This window comes from Parambassis ranga, unplaced genomic scaffold, assembly GCF_900634625.1.
Source record: "Parambassis ranga unplaced genomic scaffold, fParRan2.1 scaffold_22_arrow_ctg1, whole genome shotgun sequence".
Classification (NCBI taxonomy): Eukaryota; Metazoa; Chordata; class Actinopteri; family Ambassidae; genus Parambassis; species Parambassis ranga.
The window spans coordinates 4,169,954-4,175,630 of NW_021144778.1; the positions used below are offsets into that span (position 1 = coordinate 4,169,954).

General features: G+C 44.1%; 1 non-coding gene across 1 annotated transcript; it reads right to left on the bottom strand.

Moving 5' to 3' along the window:
• Positions 1-5,105: 5,105 nt before the first annotated feature.
• Positions 5,106-5,177, bottom strand: trnap-agg (transfer RNA proline (anticodon AGG)). The gene has a single exon. It is a non-coding gene; the product is annotated as a tRNA-Pro (tRNA).
• Positions 5,178-5,677: the final 500 nt, after the last annotated feature.

Sequence of the window (5,677 nt, forward strand, 5' to 3'; positions counted from 1 at the left end):
ATTCCAATCCATCTCTCCACGTGGCAGTTTGTGTCTCTGGTTTTGGTTGTGATGGTCTGGTCTTTTTGGTCACATACATCCCTTTTCACATGTCTCAACATGAGACCACTCCATAGGGGAAATATGCCAAGGCAGTTGTCAAAGAGATCATCAAGGACTGCAGGACAGAAGTAGGGAATGTCTTCAGGAAGTGAGGTCTCTGAATCTCTTCCATTTCTGTCTGTACTTCCTCCAAGATGCTCTTAAACACATGTGTAAAGGGAGATCCTCCAACAATTTCTTCTTTGTTTGTCATCTTCCAGAGCTAGGGGTGTGTCAGCATTTCCTGTTTGTTCCATGTCTGGAATGATGTTTGTTTTAATCAAGTCATGCAATGTCTCAAGATGTTTCTGGACACAACTGCTATTGTGTTTGCCTTTTAACACATGGCAGAGAGAACGGAAGATGGTGAGTGCTGCAGCCATTGAAGTACTGTTTTGCAACCTAGCAAATGCAAATGTGGCAAAACTTTTCAAGTTCGTATCTGCAGTTTTTTCCCCAATTGCCTTACTGACAGCTTTAATCATATGTGCAGAGCATATGCACAAGACTGTGAATGTTTGTATGTCCTTCTCTGTCTTCCATTTAGAACACGTTGCATAAGCTCTGTCTAAATAGCTTTCAATGCTCTCCCCATTGAATGATAACAGCACACTCTGCAGTAGTGCCCAACTGTTCTGTTTCAACCTGTTTTACTTTCAGGGTTGTGTATTGTGATACTTTTCTGAGGAACTGCAGTAGCCAGAAAGTAGGATGGAGTGTTCATTGGTCATCATTTCACAGACTGGGAGGGGGGTGCATTTTGGCATAGTATAGCAGTCATTTACTTTGATTAGGGACCTTGGATACCACATTCCCTGTAGCATCTAGATTGTCACGCCTGGCTCGCAGAAGGCGGACAAACAAAACACCAAACGGGAGGGATGCCAATCAAAGTGCAATTTATTAACATAAAAATAAAGTATAACAAAATGAAACAACCCAAACAAGTGCCAAAACAAAAGAAAAGGTGGCCGCTGGCGAGCAGGCCAACACAACCAATGCAGAGCAGGGCTGGCAGGGCTGAGCAGAGAGAGAGACATCAGTGCTGGAAACTGGCTTTTAAACCTAGCCGGCCACGCCCCCGCCAGGTGGCACCGTGATCAGGAACACCTGAGAATAGGGAGAGAAACAAGGGGAGAGGAGGAGACAGAGCTGGGAGCAAAGTTAAAGGCCCCAGACACAGACGAGATCCAGCCCACTCAGGGGCCGTCACAAGATATACAGCCACATTTTTTCCTGCATGAGGATGCTTACTCCAGTCTCTGTGTACATATGTACTCCAAATGGATCAACCTGGTAATGCTGTATATATCCAGGCACCTTGTGAAACTTAAAATCACATTCCTTCATGAGAGACTGGGTGAGATACATCTCCATTAAAACATCCTCATGAAGTCTTTCTCTTTTTCCAGCCTCATAATGTGTATTTTTAAGCACATTTTGTTCAGGCTGTGGGTCATGTTTCCTGTTGATGAAGATTCTCAGTCATCCAGGTCATCATACGTAGAGAAGATTGAAGTAAGGCGTCTGGACTTGTAGAGTTTTCGTGAAGACGTTTCGCTGCTCCTCCAAGCAGCTTCATCAGTTCTAACTGTTTGGTGGGAAACATGGTTTATATGTGGTTACAGACCTCAGTGGGTGGGTCTGGGTAAAACTTAAAAAAAACAATAGCACTAAATGTTTCCATAGTTACCTGTGATGTTCTGGCTGCCTGGGCCAGGTGTGTCTAACGACTGGCTAACGACTGTGAGACTGCCGGAGGGGGACTGGTTGACAGCCCTTTGTTCTTGCTGTGAGTATGTGCAAACTTCCTGGGAATGGATGGAATCACTGCATTGTATGTGGTAGAAAGATGATGTCTGAGGCCACCACCTCCGTTTTTCCAGCAGGTCTGTAACCACATATAAACCATGTTTCCCCACCAAACAGTATAACAGTATTTCTCACAAAATAAACATACAAGTTTATACAGACTTGGACATTGCACCAAAATAAACCCAATAATATTTCATTCTTTCATCAAACATTACATTTAACACTGAACAAATAATGCAACTCTATCTTATAATCACACATCAACACATCAGGAGACATACATTCAATTGGAGTGACGTAAGTGTGCTATATACATATACTTGATACAAATTACAGCGGAGCATTTCAGCGCGATAATTACTCGAAGTAGCGCGAGATTACCCACAGCTCGGCTATACCGCTACTACCTTCCAATTAGCTGCATCGTTAGCTTCTACAAACTACTTTTAAAGTTACTCAAAGTTACGCAAATCATTATGAAATCACTGTCAGCGAATACAGAATCAATACGAAGCTTAAGGCTTTCATTCGTGACCATTTTTAACCAACTACTGACCTGAGAATAATAGAATGTTAGCAAAAGAAACACAGTAGCACTCGCTTCGTTCTCCGGGTTGCTTCTAACAGGAAACAGGAAGTTGGTCCGCAGTAGACAACTGAGGAGTGACAATCACAATGCCAAAGGTTCCACTTACCATTATAACACTTAATTCACTCATATTCGCACAGGCATACCTTTTATACATGCAAAATAATGATCTTATTATTAAAGTATTACTTAGTAGCACTGTTAAAGTATCAACAAAATAAAATTTTTACCTGCTTTTTGATTCTCAAAATACCAAATGTGGTTGCACATATTTGGGTGCACCACACAAGGACTGTAGCAGCATGGCTGACAATGTATGACCCAGATTTGGCTCCATATTGCAGCAGGACAAGGCGCAATATTTGGCATTTGCACGTGCCAGCAAGGGGGATTAGCTCAAATGGTAGAGCACTCACTTAGCATCAAAGAGCTGCTGGAACACTGACAGCTAATTTAGTTGATGACAACATGTGAGTGTCTGTGACCATGGCTGATCCACAGCTGATTGAGGACACTGCTGAACACAGCTTCTAAACAGACGTTACACAACTAGCTTAACATATTACCCTCATCTCATACACCACAATACTCAATACTGATCATGAATGTCACCTCGGTCTAAAGACTTGTTGAGACAGCACGTGTTGACACAGATTTCAAGATGAGGCACAGAGGGATTTACAGCTGTATCATTCTGCACCAGATGAAGCACATGGTCTGAACCAGGTCGTGTCCTGTGTGTCAGAGAAAGGCTGAAACCCTGCAGCACCTGTTTCTGACTGCTCTGACCACGCTGCCTTCTTCTCCAGTCTGCTCTCCAGTGATGTTGCTCCTTCTTCTTCCCCTCTGATTGAGCGCTGTGCTGCAGCCATTGCAACACCTATCGCACCTCAGAGTGATCCAGCAGTGCCTCATGTTCAGCAGCATACAGTGAGCAGCTTTAATCTCTGGATTGACAGACTTTATCTGCGCAATAACTTGCAGAACAGAAAGTCTTCCAAAATATCAGGGATAGCACACCAAAACTATCAACTGAGCAGCACTGGAGATGCTCTGCTCTATCGATTCATCCAACTGAAAGGAACATTTCATTTTTTTTCTAGCTCTCAGGACGAGAGCTGCTGCAACAGGTATCCACCCTGAAGGACGGCACCACAGGAAGTTAAAAAGCAAAAAGCAAAAGGACTCAAAACCGACAACCTTTGAATCACTTCTCCTGTGTTTAACTAGAAGTCCAATGCGCTATCCATTGTGCACCAAAGCCACAAAGCAGTGGCTTTAAAGTATTTTTTTTTTTTTTTTTAAAGTCAGCATAACAGAGGTTACAGCATCACTGAGTTTCCCCTCAGGGAAGCTGCTTTTTTTTACTGCCACCCCTGGATATATGCAGTCCAGTGCAGTGAGGCATGCTCTGTTCTGTACAATGGAGAAACCAAGCAACTACTCCAAAAACTGGCCTTCAATGTTTGTCAAAGTTTGTCTTCAAACAAGATGCTTATGTTTAAGGCAAATGCTGTGACAGAAACAAGTTCTCCTTCAAAGACTAAGGAGGAAAATTCACTGCACACTGCAAATGCTGCACTGCAGAGGCCGCACTGCACACTGCAAAAGCTGCACTGCAGAGGCCGCACTGCACACTGCAAAGGCTGCACTGCACACTGCAAAGGCTGCACTGCACAGGCCGCACTGCACACTGCAAAGGCCGCACTGCACACTGCAAAGGCTGCACTGCACAGGCCGCACTGCACACTGCAAAGGCCTCACTGCACACTGCAAAGGCTGCACTGCAGAGGACGCACTGCACACTGCAAGGTCCGCACTGCACAATGCAAAGGCTGCACTGCAAAGGCAGCACTGCGCACTGCAGAGGCCGCACCAGGGCACACAGTGCAGAGCAGCTCAGATGATGTGCAGACACATTTACAGCATAGTCACGTAGCATTGTTAAAGTGTAGACAGCATGACTGTGTCTCTCCAAGAGTAGATGGGTTGGGAAGATGTTATCGTAATGTGATGAGCCACTCGGCAGAACTGAGGATGCTACTCGGGGGAGTGGCCAAACTCAATGTATTAAAAAGAAAAAGTGAAATATGACATGGTCCCAAGTATTCAGAGCCTTTGCTGTGACACTCATATTGTTGTAGCCATTTTTTGATTAATTTGGCACTGTACAATATTGTTTTTGGTTATTTAGTATATTTGAAAGTTGTGCCATTATTATTATTTTGCAACCCGTAACAAGTCTACATTTAGTGTTTAGTTAGGGTTTTTACAGGAAGAGGAGGGTGGAAGAAGGTGGCAAACAGTTTCTTGACCACCTTTGGCCAAGCATTATTAATTTTGAGTGATTTTCATTTGAGTTAAATTATTTTGTATTTTTTTAAGACCTTTGTTCAGCTTTGAATAAACACGAAATGGAATGTAAAAGATGTGGCGGAGGTGTGTGTAAGACGGCCACCCATTCACCCAGCCCGAACAAGGGTGTGTAACAACTGCTCTGGATTGGGATGAGTCTGAATAGAACTTTGTTAGCTTTGTAAAGCTGTGTGGTAGTTAGAGAGGAACTGAAAAGAGTTCAACAAAAAGGAGTTGGTCTCCAATGGAATAAAGTTAAACATCAGGGCTCGTCCGGGATTTGAACCCGGGACCTCTCGCACCCTAAGCGAGAATCATACCCCTAGACCAACGAGCCATGTGTGACCTCTTATTTTTCATGTCTCAGTCAGTGGGAGAACAACACAAAGCACATGTTCTTCTTAGTTTGACATTGGTAAAGGTATGAACAAAGATTTCTTCTAACTGTGTCAACAAAGATTGAACACTGCATATCACTGTCCTCCATGAGGAGACTGTCCTCCATGAGGAGAGGAGACTGTCCTCCATGAGGAGAGGAGACTGTCTGTCCTCCATGAGGAGAGGAGACTGTCTGTCCTCCATGAGGAGAGGAGACTGTCTGTCCTCCAGAGGAGACTGTCTGTCCTCCATGAGGAGAGGAGACTGTCTGTCCTCCATGTCTAGATAAGGCTTGCTGTCTAGCAGCTGGGAGAAATGTCTTTCTGTGGCTGTGGCATTAGCTCAACATTGAATCATAAAGTGTATTTGTTGCATAACAGGAAGTGGTCTTGTATTAGGGTGTGACCCTCCTGAGAAGCAGAACCTCTCCTTTATAGGGGCTGTCTTGATAACTGCCTC